At 46.8% G+C, this 16,388-nt stretch overlaps 1 protein-coding gene across 1 annotated transcript in view; it reads right to left on the bottom strand.

Moving 5' to 3' along the window:
• Positions 1 to 5,570, bottom strand: part of LOC311361224 (uncharacterized protein) — a gene marked incomplete at its 3' end in the record, with an annotated part of 17,069 nt that extends 11,499 nt beyond the window's left edge. Inside the window, exon 1 of the mRNA XM_084481424.1 lies at positions 5,298 to 5,570. The remainder of the gene's footprint in view (positions 1 to 5,297) is intronic.
• Positions 5,571 to 16,388: the final 10,818 nt, after the last annotated feature.

Below are 16,388 nucleotides of genomic sequence, written 5' to 3' on the forward strand. Positions count from 1 at the left end.
AGACAGTCGTGTGCCACCGGTGGGAAGCATATGGAAGGGGGATGCTTCAACCTCCTCTAGTCAGGCCCGCAACAGATGTGACGTCTGTTATTTGGCACAAGGTGTGTTATAGGACTCAAAGCACACTGACCAAACCAAAAAAAACAACATTTACCACACTTGATCATCGAGACTTCAGCAAAAAGATCATTCAGGAGAAGTTGCTAAGATTTCTGCACGGCCCCAGTTAGTGTACTGGGTTATGTCAGACTGATTGAAGAAAACAGCCAGCATGAACTCAATTTGACAGAAGTAAAAGGTACACTTGATAACATACCTAGGTTTATTTGATTTCCGTTACGGTGTCGTTGCCAAAATGTTATTACAGCCCGTATTTTAGAGACACTGTCTGTAACCCTCTGTGGATTTCAGTACCACAGCTACAAAACATTTCACTCTGATTTCTTTGCCTTCAGATTGCTTTACTGAAAGAAATACCATTACACTCACTAATCGTATTTTATATGTACATAAACAAAGATGAATTATGGAATGCAAATTAAGCAACAAAAAAAAAAAAAAATTAAAAGCAACTGGAGTGGATGGCGCTTTTGGACGAGGAATCTTTGCAAATTGCATTTATATTCTCCCGCTGTCCTTCTGGATTACCCGGTGTCACACTCAACATGATTTACTGAAGTCAGCCCAAAGGTAATAAAAACGCCAGCAATATTAATCCCATGTATCGACCTCTTTGCTACCGTCTCTCCATCACACAAACAAAACCAAGCCTGTGTGCGTGGCATTGGCTAACAAGACGCGGACGAGAGTTTAGACGGCGTCAGCTCACTGTCAGATTAGCATATCTGAGCTCGGCGCGGACCTTTCCCCAAACAGGTCAGCAGACTGAAATACTAATTCCAACATTGTTATTCATTTGCCTGCACAGCCTTAAATCCTAATAAAGGCACGTAAACAACATCTCAATCAATACCCGTCCATCCGTCCATCCACTATCTACCTCTCCCCTTCTACCCATCTGCCTTAGACTTTACTCTTTCCCTCTTGGCACCTCATCTCATCACAGTGTTTGCATCGCTCATCCCAAACAGATGTGCACATATGAATGTATAGCTTTCAATGAACTGCCACATCCAGTGTGTGTATGGCAAGCAGGTTGGCAGCGAGAGAAGGCTTGGGCTAATTAGTGAGTTTCTGTGGAGCAGAAAGATAGCCCTCCTGACAACGGCAGAGCTCCGTCTGCGTCGTCGTGTTTGTCTCTCTCTCGCTCTCTCTCTCTCTCGCTCTCTCTCTCTCTCTCTGTCTCTCGCGTCATCGCCTTTCGGTTCGGCTTCATTAAGAGATGCCTCTCATGCTTTTAAAACCGTAACAGATTTTTCATAACAATTACATGAACGTAAACACATACATTGCATTGTAACGTGAGGAATACTAGGGTTTGTGGAAAATTTGTGGAAAAAAACCTATAGTCACACAGGTTTTTTATTTTGCACTGATTTGATGCATAAACTAGCAAGCGTATGATAACTCCTATAAATTCCGGCAATGATTAGCTACGATCAATAACTGTACTCAATCAATGATTTGTAATACACACACATACACACACACACACACACACACGTATAACTCACACACACACACACACACACACTTAAGTTATTCAAGCACCATAGACCCCCACATTCATTCTTTATTGTTTGTAGCAGTTACCCAGATGCAAATAGGGATACACTTAATTAATTACCTGGAGGAATAGTGTTTACCCAGACTCCACCTCTCTCCTGTGTATTAGTGCTGCCATGGTATCACCTGTCTCTGCTGGTCACATGGTGCGTCCTAGGAGAGCTCATTATTTTTGCGGTAATGCAACACCGTTCCGTGACAACCCCGAGATCATCTGCAGAGCAGGAAAATCTCCTCAATACAAATTTTATAACTAACACTTGTTAATAGTATTATTACAGAGATGCATTAGGGTCAATCCATCTCTTGCATTGAATAAATAAACATGAGTAACGTATCTTAGTAATTAGTTTATAATTACAGCTTTGCAACTCACTTGAAGTTCCTTCGGAAATGATTTACATTTCCAGCTGTAATATCTTGTATGTTGGTTAATAAAATGTATTTATTGGTTCCCCAGGTGGCCACCCACCACCATTCTGTCACTAATAAGCTATCAAATTACTTCCTGATAGGAAGGAGATTTGTGTGACGGCGAATGAATTTCCCCTTGAGGGATGATAAAGTTGTGAATAGAATCATGGAGCTTGGGTTTAATGAAGTAGAAAATTTGCTTTTGTCCTCAAATGATGGTGTGTGTGTGTGTGTGTGTGTGTGTGTGTGTGTGTGTGTGTGTACGTTTGTCACTGTGAGTGAAACATAAAATGACAGGCTACTGGTCTTGTTCAAGCTATTAGTCTCATCAAACAATCTTCCATCTTGTCTTCTTCCAACTCTATAGAAACCACAGCCACATACATCTGCTAGGTTTAACCCTGCCGGAGATACGCCAAAACAGTGTAACTCAGCTTAGCAGGGTAAATGTCTGGCCACCCATATTGAACACATCACTATGTCTGAGTTGATATTCTAATGGTAGTATTATCTAGCGGTGGCAGACCAAGGCATTCTAGCATGGTATTATTATCCAACATCAAACCTTGCATGAACCCAATTTGAAGTAGATCGAAACCGTTTTCAACGTTTCATTTCAACCTTCCATAACTGTATGCGTCAAAATTGGTGAATAGGCCTGTGTAAGGGCCTACTTTGCTTCCTCACATTTTGATCAACGGTTTGTCTGTTTCTTCTACTTCGTCAGCCATTTCATCAGTCAGCTCTTCCCCCGTCTTAATGGCTCCTGTCAGTCAGGGATGTAACTGTCAACTGCACTTTATCAGGGCCCCCGCAATTGGATAATGACTTGTGTATCAACACGTTTCAACATCGGCTGTGGCGCACCGTCAGCAAAGCAGAAAGCACTGGCAACTGCATGTCTCTTTACTTGGCAGAGGAGGTTTACCGCTAGGGAATTTCCGCAACAGCAAAAAAAAAAAAAAAAATGAAAAAGAAAAATCTCATGATCTTCACGATGAAGAGAAATAATCTGGTAGAGGATGAGGACGCCTGGAGACTGGCGTGGAGTCAGGTTGGGGCTAAAGAAGACAGCCCTGCCCTTTTGCATTGGACGAGGTGGAAAAGAGAGGATGGAAGGGGGAATAAGAGACTGGATGAGTGGTGGAAGAGAAAGGAAAGAGAAGAGAGGTTGTGGGGCCGTGTGCATTATTCATACATGCTGACACACCACAATCTGTGATTCAGCCGGAGAAGGGCATCAGTCAAGTCACAACCTATCGCTCAGCCTCTGCTCATACAAAACACACATGGGCAGAAAGACACTCGAGGCACACGCACGCCATCGCGCACGCAAATCGCACACACGCCGATCCGTGCGCGCTCCGTCGTCCTCCGGAAATTTGAAATTTGTTGAGTGTTTGTTGCCGTTGAGGTTCAGGGTTTAGGGTTAATATTGCCGTGCAGGTGTATTTTTGGACATCAAATATGGATGAGTTTCGATGAGATATCAGGGCCCTCAGCAGGTTGAACATCCTGAACGCACCGGCCACAGAGGTGAGGCACATTGTGGGCTGCACGCCCCTTGACCTGACATGCCATGTACGTGGCTCGATTTATTAGTCCAATTAGCCAATGAAGGTCACGGTGGGATTGGATCGTACGGTCAATGTACATAATGAGGCCAAGGCGTCCACATGAATGGGTCTCTTCACAAATGTGTGACGACCTATTGGGTGTTTGAAAGAATGTTATTTTAGAACGGATGATAGGACTTTTGAAGTCCTGTCATCCACTGGAGAATCGACCTGTGTGTTTTCCACTTGCATGATGCAATTCGTTGTATGGCTCCTCGGCCTAGAAGCCCATTAGATGAGTGAGGAGACTACAATGTATGGGAGCCATCCATGTTTCTGGTGCAATAAGTAGACCAGCATCCTCTTCGGGTGGATATCACATTACACTTCCAGGAAAGGATGGGGCTGTTAAAGACTTTACCACTCTGAGAGATTCAACTCCGAGAACACACATTATCGAACATACTTAGTTTGAATCTGTTTCATCCCGTATTCATTTTTTGGGTGCATTTTTATGCTTTGACGAATGTTAGGTTAGGCTAGCTCCCCGAACCTAGAACTTAACAAAAAATGTATTGCATGTAATTACCGATATTTTTCATATATGTGTCAAAATATTGCTCATTATTCAAGCCTTTAATAAGACCATTAAGTGCAGCAGAGTCGTAGACATATATTCGGGGTATATACAACCGAGGTTATTCCAAGTGTGAAAGCGAATGAGTAAAATAATTAGCAATGTGCAAATGGACTGGAAAAATAACCAGAAAACACAGGGAGCCTGCCCTCGGGAGAATCCCATCTGCTTTGAAGAAAAGATCACTTTCTTTTATGTCAATTTTGTTTCCCTAGTTAACTTGAAGTAAATACAAATGACGAATTGCAGACATTCTCATATACAACTGGCTTCATGATTTAAACCCCAATCGGCTATGAACACATGAGTAGGTAGATTGACGTATAACATTAAATCAACGCTGTATCGTGTAGGCTATGCCACTACTGGTTAATGATAAACATACCTATAAAGCAGCCAGGGTTATAAACAAGACAAATCGCTTTGCAATGTAATGAATTCGCTTGTTAACTACAATACGGCCTGCAGGGAACCATATGCGTCTCCGAGCCAATTCATTTGGGGGGACGCTCGGCTGTAATAATGCCTTCCCTGTCTGCCACCTGGTGCCTGGGCAAAGTGCTTTAAACGGAGACAACGGAGCCGCCCGAAATAAACGTATATCTCAGGTAGACTTACGCCTTTATAACACACCTACGAAGACACTGTCGCCTTTACACAAACAAAACGTGGAAAAGGTGTCAAGAGATGGATTTTATGCCAACACGACCTGACTCGGGAACAAAGGCGACGCGTTGCCAATGTGCGGGTCCTCGGCAGCCCTGCTGCCAACCATCTCCTCTGGCAACACCAGACCTCTAGTTTACATCTCCACAGCATGTCGTTTAAACAAACTAACAAGTGAAACCGACGGGAATCTACGGCAAATGCAAGGCGACAGTGTTTAGACTACAGGTAACAGGCCGCTTATATGCTATGCCAAACAACGATAACAACGAATAAGAGATCTGGGTGCGGTACTAAAAAAAAAAACCCTAATGCATGCACCCACCGTGTTAGGTTACCTTGGTAGGAAGTGCTACGTCCTCTTCGCTGACCGATAAATTCATCGGGATTTGTTCGCAGGTGGAAGACTCCTTAGAAAACGCCGACCGAGAGGGCAATCCAGTGACAGCTAAACCCCCTTCACAGGTCTGTCTTTGTGGACAACGTGCTGCAAAACATCGCCGGTGTTTTGAAATGTCCTGTGGTGGACCTCGCAGGTCCGCTGCGACTGTTCGGCTACTCTCCCTGTTGTCGAGGGAGCATTGCCGGTCACTCAGCTTTAGATATTGCTGGATGATGCCATTGATACTCCCTACCTTCCTCCTTAATGCCCTCCTCTCCTCTCCTCGTTTCGCTTCCCCTCCCCTCGCTCACACACGTACGTATCGCCGGAGCACCCCCACCCGCTCCTCTCCTCCCCCAGCGCATGACGTGATGCAGTCAGGATCTCCAATAGCAACCGTATCCCCCATCAACCTCATTACCCCCCCCACCCACACCCCCATAGGACTGGGCCGCTGACTGGTGCTGTAGTTTTGGTGCCTTTGGTGAAGCAAGCACGGCCATCGTTTTTAATTCTACATTATTTATTTTGTTATTTTATTACATTATTTAATGTTTTATCCAAGCAAATTCGTGAACAAAACGATAGCCACTTTAGCATTGGCAGTGACTACGTTTACAATTAGAAAATATTGGTTAGAGTGAATTTCGTATTTATTTAATGCTATGATTATCAAACAGACAAATAGATTATGTAGCATGTTTGCAGTATGCATATTAAATCATGGCCTCTATTCCTATAGGTCATACTGTTAGGACTAGCCCGCATGATGCATGGTAGCTGCACTGCCACAAGCACAGGGGGTCACAATTAATTAGGTCAGTGGCGTTATTGCATCCTTGGTATCATTTTTCATTAAAGAGCATTGACACATTAAAAATTCAAAATAACCCTCACTGTTGAAGTTAAAAAACACAACTCTCAAACAAAGGTCTAAACACATTTTGTTTAACCAATGTGCCTTTACCATATCACTACGTTACGTTGATATAATATTACTGTAAAAAAAAAAAAATTGGCGATAGAGCCTCCTGCGTCTCTCTGCTGGCTCTGAAGGAACAAAGAGTTTGCCCAATGCCCACTCATTTGTATGAATTTCTTTGTCGGTAGTGACATCTAGTGGACGAAAAGAGAACTTCCACTAAACGCTCAACTGTAGCTAGACTAGGCCTATCGAAGGGGAATCGGGGTCCATATGTAATACAATATTTTGTATACAAGAACTGTTGTAAGGCTACTAGCCTGATAATAATTTGGACCCCATTCAAAACTATTTTAAATGTGTCTTACCCTCTTGCCTGCTGGCTCTATTGCCCAACAGTAGGCCTATTGCTATTTCCTCAAATCCAATGCTAAAGGCCAAACATATCTAAATTTAGTAACGAAAATGGCCGCTGTCTCCACCACTACCCCAGCGTAGTGACGTTAATTACACTATTTATATTTCAAGAGTGGCGGACACTGAAAGATCATGTTTCCGTAATGCTTTAATTCCAGTAGCGTACCGTGGGGTTTAAGTCTGGGCCTTCAGTAACGAACTCCACCAACGCCCAACCCCCAAACACTCACAACACACTCCAACACAGCCGAATGTGTGCATCACACTTTGCGCTATACTGCATTACATCAACAACAAGCCAGTTGATCTTCAACAACAACAACGCACACGCACACCACTGTGCATAACCGCAGCTAGACGAATGCAGCATCGCCATCAGATCTTTCATTATGTCACTCCGCAACCAGATTGCACATCACCAACATGACACAAAAACAAGTTCTCACAGTTATTGTTATAATGTTCACCGGATGCTTTCGCAACTTCAACCTCAACGGATTTCAATTAAGTACAGCGGCAATATTAAGTGCACCGCCTCCAGCCCAGGAGTAGTTCACAGGTTCATTTAATATGGTGATTAAGCGGCATCACTGAAGCACAGCATTACCGTTTAGCGTCCTACTGCCCAAATTCCAGCAATATATTGTGTTTCCAATCATTACAAAAAAAATGTTTTATAAACTAAAGTACCACAACAACATTATCGCTCCTCCTACACCCATCACTTCGGATCGGAGGAAGTCCATCCTCCGATCCTTTGGGAGGAAACATTCAATGACCTCATGTAGTAGTGGGAGGTCCTGTTTTAGTTCAATGAGCAGCTCCTTCTCGATGGCAATATAAACCTAGGCCTACGTTTTAATGCGCTTGAGAGCCGAGAAAGATCGCTTGCAATCAACTCTTAACTTAATGTAACGGGTACAAATAGACTGCGCCTTTAAGACGCATGACGGGCACAGAAAAGGGGAGGCGGAGAGGAAAAAGCGCGGGGAAAGAGGGGGCGCAGGTGTGTAAAAGACCCCGGAGGTGTGCAAGGCGAATTAAGGCGGTTGCATGCTGGTTTTTCGTTTTGTTTTGCAAGTTAAGTTTATTACTAAGTCAAGTTTAGTGCGGTTTTCCGTCAAGTCGGTCGCTGAGAGTGGTGCGGCGGTTTTGAGCGTTCGTTGGTCGTTGAGTCTGGACGCCAGTGAAAGCGACGGGGAGAGAGGCCCTCCAGGTGATTGTTGCGAGGAAGGGCGCTGTCCTACGCGGTTGCCTAGAGCTGCCGAGGTCTGTGGACGTTTCGGGAGAGGTTTGCCCTGCCAGCCATCACACATCCCGAAGTGCGATCTCCGCTGTGGTAACCTATGCACCCCACATAACCATTTACACTGAAACAGATGACACACCGTGCGCAGCCCGAACAGAACTGTGAATGAACGAACTAACGCTGCGCCGGTACGCACACACACGCACGCACACGCACACGCACTGCACTGCACTGGAAGGGACATTGCACCGCTGTGCATTCCATGCACATACCCCTGTTCAGGACGGATGAAAAAGAGTGTCTTTCTATCCGAGTGTTATAATATAGATGTGTGTAATGTGATTTGTGATCGAACGTTAAATGTGATTGGTGTTTTCCCTGTTTAAATGTTATTGTTGATTGAAACGGATGAATGCTGTGTTGAACGTTGGTAAATGTCTTTCGAACCATTTCTCTGAAATGTAAGTGTTTCATGTTGAGTAAACATCAGAGATAAAAGACAAACATTTTCTATTTTATTTATTTTGTATTGGACTACTTACTTGGGGGTAGGGGCGCTTCACCTGTTTAGCCAAATCTTAGTAAAGTAGGGGGGTGGTGTCAGGTCGCAAACACTGCACACACCTTAGGCGATCCCTCAGGACATCCTGAATCCTACTTTACCCTGTCTAGTAAGCTACTGTAGATCTAGACAGCTAAACCACGCACAACCTGTTCACTCACCTGAACATTGAAGCCAAAGGCATTGGGTGTGGGGGACCTAGATCCTGGCCCACTCAGTCCTCTCCAGGTTAAGAACTGCGTTACCCCTACAAGGCGGCGGCAATAATCCCGACCGTCACAGTTGGCGTCACGAACAGGATAGATTAAGCTATACCTTTTAGTGGAAACCATGGCCGATTTAGAGAAACTGAGGGAACAGTTTGAACAGATGAAGGCGAGATTCGACGACCAGGCTGAGGCCTTGCTACAAGCTAGAAGTGAGCAAAGAGAGGCTCTAGCATTAGCTAAGGCAGTCATAGATCAGCAGAATGAGAAGCCGCCTGCAGCTACTGTGTATATCCCCAGAGACCGCAAAATTTCAGATTTCAATGGCAAGCAAGGTGATGTGGATATTGAAGAATGGATCTCATCAATAGAATCTGCTCTCAAAGTCATGAAGGTCCCAATAGATGACCAAGCGGAGTTCATTAAACAGTACCTTAAAGGTGAAGCCAAACTCACCGTCAAGTATGTGATGGACGACGAAGCGAATGATGCAGCGGGCATATTTGAAGCACTACGCAAGACTTATGGTGACAAAGTCCCTTTAGGCACCCGGCTCAAAGAATTCTATGAACGTAAGCAGATGCCTGGAGAGACCATACGTTCTTACGCATATGACATCCAAGAAAAGCTGATGCAGATACGGCGTAGAGATTCTAATCGTGTCCCCAATGCAGAGGGAATGTTAAAAGAACAGCTCGCGCTTGGGCTCCGAGATGATATCCTTAGAAGAGAGATCAAGAAAAGACTAAAGGAAAATGGTAATCTTACCTTTGCTGAGCTAATGCAAGATGCCATCTCCTGGTCTGAAGAGGAAGAGGTTCAGACGTCTGATGCCGTGCAAAGCAGTTCCCGTGCCAAAGGTGCCGTGAACGCTACTAGGGCGATCGATGAACCCTCTTCGCAGTTGACGATGGAGGTACTGCATGAAGCAATACAAAAGATAGCCATGCGTCAGGATGAACTGTTCCAGATGATGGATCACAGGGGCACTACCATGAAACAAGGGAGAGACGTGAAAGCAAGAAGCCCCCCTCTGAAGAATGAAGAGGGGCAGTTTATCTGCTACACATGCAATGAGCCTGGGCACACAAGCAGATACTGTCCTTTGAACAGGGGAGCTACGGGCATAGCACGTCCTCCACTCAGAAGGGATGGGCCATCAGGGGCTGTAGGGAACAACCCGGTAGGGGCGATGCACCAGAGTCCAGGCGGCCCTGTCATTAGAAGTCACTTTGCTAAACAGTCCTATAACACTCCTCAAGCCCCGAGTGCAAGTGTCTTTGGAAACTGCTTGATTGTTGAAGTGAAGATAGCAGGCGTTAAGACAGACTGCCTGTTGGACACTGGCTCAGAGGTCACCACAATCCGGGAATCTCACTTCACTGAGTACTTTGGGAAGTCTGCGTTGTCCTCAGCCAACTGGGTCCAGCTCACTGCTGCAAACGGCCTCGAAATTCCCCTCCTTGGATGCCTAGAGGCAGAGTTAGAGTGCATGGGGAAGACCGTCGGCAGGAAGTGTGTCTTTGTCCTTAAAGATGAAAGCCCAAATGTGGAAGGGATGAAAGGTCCCCCTGGTATCCTGGGAATGAATGTGCTAAGTGAACTGAAGGACCTTTTCGTTGCCACGGACGGCATGAAAAAGATGGATAAATATCGGGGCACTGAGGCTAAGGTCCACCGGGTGCTAGCGAACATCAGAAAGGAGGCGGGGTCCCTCGGACAGAGCGACCGAATAGGCTATGTGAAGGTGGCAGGCAGGGAGACAGTCATCATTCCCCCACTCAGCGAACGCATCCTTGAAGGTCATTGCAACATGCCTTCAAAAGTAAGCTGTCAAGTGTTAGTGGAGGCCACTTCTGGTGTGAGCCTGCCGAAGAGCCTCCTGGTGGCTAATGTGCTCGCTACAACCACCGGTGGGCGTGTGCCTATCCGGGTGTTGAATTCAAGTGAAAAGCCAGTGATGCTGAAGCCAAGATCACGGATCGCCGTAATCTGTAAGCCACAGGACGTGCTGCAAAAGGAACTTGTAGAGTTTGAAGAGAAAGAAGGGGTGCTGCATGTGAAGGCCATTGAAACCAGCCGGGTCAAGGCAGAAGGGGGTGAAACAGAGCAGCTACCTGTCCCTGTCCAAGTTAACCTCGAAGGGCTCTCTCTCACCCAGTGCCATAAGCTCAGGGGTTTATTAGCTAAGCATCAAGATGTGTTCTCAAAAAGTGATTCAGATTTTGGGCACACCACTTCTGTCTCCCACAGTATTCCAACAGGGGAGGCCCCGCCCATTAAGCAGCGGCATCGCCGGGTTCCCCCTCAGGTTTTCCAGCAGTTTAAGAAACACGTCCAAGATCTCGTCTCCCAAGGAGTTCTCAAAGAGAGTTGTAGCCCCTGGGCCTCACCTGCTGTAATCGTGCTGAAGAAAGATGGTAGTGTGAGGTTTTGTTGCGATTATCGGAGGCTAAACGAAGTGACGTGCAAAGATGCCTACCCACTGCCGCGTGTTGATGAGTCGCTTGACGCATTAGGGAAGGCACAGCTGTTTTCAACCCTGGACTTAACCTCAGGCTATTTCCAAGTAGCCATGGATGATGCAGACCGAGCGAAGACAGCAGTCACCACCCCGTTCGGCCTGTTTGAGTGGTCAAGGATGCCATTCGGGTTATGCAACGCCCCAGCTACGTTCCAGCGCCTCATGGGCGTGGTGCTCGGCGATCTGACGTTTGAGACGCTACTCATCTATTTGGATGACATCATAGTCTTTTCCAATGACTTTGACACCCATTGTGAGAGACTGGAAGTCGTCTTCAATAGACTCAGGCAGCACGGTTTGAAACTGAAGCCCAGCAAGTGCCACCTCCTGAGGGACGAAGTTAAGTTCCTCGGCCACATAATATCCGCTCGAGGTATCCAGGTGGATCAGGAGAAAGTGCGAGCCCTGGAGACATGGGCAGCCCCTAAGTCAGTGAGAGAGGTGAGGCAAGTCCTGGGGTTCATGAGTTACTATAGAAGATTTGTCCCCAGGTTTGCCCACCTAGCCCGGCCTCTCCATGCTCTGGTTGGCAATGGAGGTAAAGCCAGGTTTGCAGAGCCATTCAGATGGAGTGATGACTGCCAACATGCCTTTGAGGAGCTGAAGCGTAGCCTGATGAACCCGCCAGTTCTTGCATACCCTGACTTTAGCTTACCCTTCATACTTACCACTGATGGAAGTCTACAGGGCCTGGGGGCCGTATTAAGCCAAAAGCAGGGGGGAGTTGAGTACGTCATTGCCTTCGCCAGCCGAGGTCTGCGTGGAGCCGAAAAGAATGACAAAAACTACAGTGCTTTCAAATTAGAGTTGCTCGCTCTAAAATGGGCAATGACAGAAAAATTTAAAGAATATCTAATGTACTCCAAATTTGCAGTCGTATCCGATCACAACCCACTGCGCTACCTGGGTTCTGCCAACCTAGGAGCGGTGGAGCAGCGCTGGGTAGCCCAGCTTGCAGAGTACAATTTCGAAGTCTGTTATAAGCCCGGGCGACAAAATGCGAACGCTGATGTCTTGTCAAGGATCCCGGCGACCACAGAGCCGGATGAGGAAGATTCAGGCAAGGACTTCATACGCATAGGACCAGACGAGGTGCGTGCTTGTCTCTGGCCAGGGCCTAAAGACAATACAGGTGCACTCAGGGTGGAAAAGGCGGCACAGAATGCCATAAAGGGGACCGTGAGTGGTTTCAGCTGGCCTGAGATAGAACAGGAGCAAAAACGAGACCCCAGTGTCTGGCCTGTCCACTCAGCGGTGTGGAACCACAGAAAGCCCACTCTGTCAGAGATTAGAGACATGGATCCAAAGCTAAAGCGACTCTCCCAACAGTTTGAGCGGCTGAGCCTTCAAAAGGGAGTCCTGTTTCGCTCTGTCAGCAATCCAAGAGACGGGGAAGAAATACGGCAATTAATCGTCCCAGGGAGTCTGCAGCGTAGAGTGTTTGAAAGTCAGCATGAACATGGTGGTCACTTCGCGGAACAAAGCACCCTTGACCTCATGAGGCGGAGCTATTACTGGCCAACAATGACCAAAGATGTACAGACTTGGATTAAGGAATGCAAACGGTGCACTCTGGCAAAAGACGTATTTCCCAAAATTAAAGCCCCGATGACATGCACCAACATTATGGCACCCCTTGAGGTAGTTGCAATGGACTACACCATGCTTGAGAGGTCCAATGGGGGGTACGAAAATGTGCTCGTCCTGACTGACATGTTCACTCGGTTTACAGTTGCCGTGCCTACCAAGAACCAAACTGCATACACCACAGCCAAGAACCTCATAAAGCATTGGTTTGTCCATTATGGATGCCCGGCACGATTGCATTCAGACCAAGGGCGCTGTTTTGAGGCTAATGTTATAAAAGAGTTGTGCCAGATGTACAGAATAGGGAAGAGCCGCACTACCCCCTACCACCCTCAGGGCAATGCCCAATGTGAAAGGTTCAATCGAACCATGCACGAGATGCTGAGGACTCTGCCTGCTGAGAAGAAAAGGAGGTGGGACGAACACCTTTCTGAGCTCGTCATGGCTTACAACAGTCGAATTCATTCTTCTACGGGTTACGCACCTTTTTACCTGATGTTCGCCAGGGATCCCCGGCTGCCGATGGACATCTTAGGGGGAAAGGACCTGGAGGATGAAGAAGTGGATAATCTAGATGACTGGGTTAAGACCCACCATGAGAAGTTCAAAACCGCAGTAGAAGTTGCTAACGCTGCGGCGCAGGACGCATCCAGAAGAAGGAAAAGAGCCTATGACCGCAGAGCTGCCGGGGCCCTCATGAGGGCGGGGGATCGTGTTCTGCTGCGCAATCACTCCCATCGGGGCAGAAACAAGATAGGTGACAAGTGGGAACCATTTCCTTACATTGTGGTCGCACAAAATCACGGTGACATCCCTGTTTACACCATCCGCCCTGAGAAGGGAGGCCCCTCAAAAGTGGTTCACCGGGAACAACTCAGACTCTGTACTTTCCGGTCACCCCCGTCACGTCCTGAAGGCAGACACCAGCCCCGGAAAGACAAAGACACTGGCCCTGACATTGACACAAGCTGTCCCGACCTTATTTGCATCCCTGCCACTGCACACACACCCCACGGAAACACAGAGACAGGGGATAGAGACGTAGTGGAGGGGCACCCAAGTGGTGATGGTCAGGTTGGGGGTGAGGCATTAGGTGAAACTGTTAGGCTCGTCTGTGAAGAGCTGGGAACTACGGGTGGGTCAGACGCAGGGAGTGAGAGTGAAAGTGTGTGCGAACTTAGACGGTCTCAAAGACGGACCAGGGGTACACTTCCCTCCAGATTAAGGAGTGGTTATGTTTTGAAATAATTTGTGCAACCTCAAATGTGCTGTACTTACCTTTTTGTATGTTCAGGTATTCGGGTGTTGAGTACTGATGTGTTATGATGCCGTGTTTTTTTGTTATCAACTTTTTTGAGGCTTCCTTATGTGATTTTCGGGATGTTGCCTGTGTTGTGAACTTGCCTTTGGGTACTTTCAGATGGATCTATGTGCTGTACCTTCCTTTGTTCTTTTTCGGAGATCGCATCGTCATTTGGATGTTGGATGGCATGGCAGGGTTTTGCAGGGGGGAATGTAACGGGTACAAATAGACTGCGCCTTTAAGACGCATGACGGGCACAGAAAAGGGGAGGCGGAGAGGAAAAAGCGCGGGGAAAGAGGGGGCGCAGGTGTGTAAAAGACCCCGGAGGTGTGCAAGGCGAATTAAGGCGGTTGCATGCTGGTTTTTCGTTTTGTTTTGCAAGTTAAGTTTATTACTAAGTCAAGTTTAGTGCGGTTTTCCGTCAAGTCGGTCGCTGAGAGTGGTGCGGCGGTTTTGAGCGTTCGTTGGTCGTTGAGTCTGGACGCCAGTGAAAGCGACGGGGAGAGAGGCCCTCCAGGTGATTGTTGCGAGGAAGGGCGCTGTCCTACGCGGTTGCCTAGAGCTGCCGAGGTCTGTGGACGTTTCGGGAGAGGTTTGCCCTGCCAGCCATCACACATCCCGAAGTGCGATCTCCGCTGTGGTAACCTATGCACCCCACATAACCATTTACACTGAAACAGATGACACACCGTGCGCAGCCCGAACAGAACTGTGAATGAACGAACTAACGCTGCGCCGGTACGCACACACACGCACGCACACGCACACGCACTGCACTGCACTGGAAGGGACATTGCACCGCTGTGCATTCCATGCACATACCCCTGTTCAGGACGGATGAAAAAGAGTGTCTTTCTATCCGAGTGTTATAATATAGATGTGTGTAATGTGATTTGTGATCGAACGTTAAATGTGATTGGTGTTTTCCCTGTTTAAATGTTATTGTTGATTGAAACGGATGAATGCTGTGTTGAACGTTGGTAAATGTCTTTCGAACCATTTCTCTGAAATGTAAGTGTTTCATGTTGAGTAAACATCAGAGATAAAAGACAAACATTTTCTATTTTATTTATTTTGTATTGGACTACTTACTTGGGGGTAGGGGCGCTTCACCTGTTTAGCCAAATCTTAGTAAAGTAGGGGGGTGGTGTCAGGTCGCAAACACTGCACACACCTTAGGCGATCCCTCAGGACATCCTGAATCCTACTTTACCCTGTCTAGTAAGCTACTGTAGATCTAGACAGCTAAACCACGCACAACCTGTTCACTCACCTGAACATTGAAGCCAAAGGCATTGGGTGTGGGGGACCTAGATCCTGGCCCACTCAGTCCTCTCCAGGTTAAGAACTGCGTTACCCCTACAAGGCGGCGGCAATAATCCCGACCGTCACATTAACGCTTCTCTCCAAACGACCACCCTGAAAAAGGCAAACGAAGGAGATCAGAAACAGGATCGCTAGGTGGTGTGAAGGCGGTGACCTTATAGTTCATCATATCAACTCTCTCTCAGTCACTACCCGCCAACGTTTCAGACTTCGCTGATGACATAACCGGGGGCCAGGGGGCGTTCTATCACTACACAACAAAATTTGATTGGCTGATGACACACGTCAGTCAAATGTATTATCCAATGGGAGGTGGCAGCTTCAGCGGAAGGCTAACAATTCTTCTAGTGCTGACCCCGCTGGTCCATGTAATGTAGCTGTGATGCGTTATTCAGCTGAACTCAGCTTTACAAAAAGTTTACAAAAAGTTTTCCTTCTGGAATTATATTGTAACGTACTGAAAAAAATATGTAATTAAGATGCATTCAGACACACATTAATGTCATTTTGAAAATATATATTATTTCGATTTTGACAGGGCCACCAGAGAAGGCCCTGCTGGCCCTGACGGCCCACCACTGTATGAATTTCCCCATTTCGAGTGCAGCACAGGACCCCATGTATGGCTGTGTGTGTGTGTGTGTGTGTGTGTGTGTGTGTGTGTGTGTGGTGACTAAGCCTGTGATGATGACCATGTGACTGTGGGTCTGAACTGGTCGCACTGCCAAGCTATGACCTCATGTATTTTGACCCTTCACAGTAAAAGCATGCCTGGAATCAAGAAGTGGCTGGATCTGCCTGTGAGACACATAGATCCGCTCTGCAAACACATCACATAAGACAATCTCATGTACATCTAGATAGATATTTAGCTATAGGCTTATATATTTAAGCAATAGATCACGACAGGCTGTGGTATGTGCTCATTATACCAGTTAAGGGGCGTTGTCC

The sequence above is a fragment of the Micromesistius poutassou genome, assembly GCF_964030765.1.
Source record: "Micromesistius poutassou genome assembly, chromosome: 16".
Taxonomy (NCBI): Eukaryota; Metazoa; Chordata; class Actinopteri; order Gadiformes; family Gadidae; genus Micromesistius; species Micromesistius poutassou.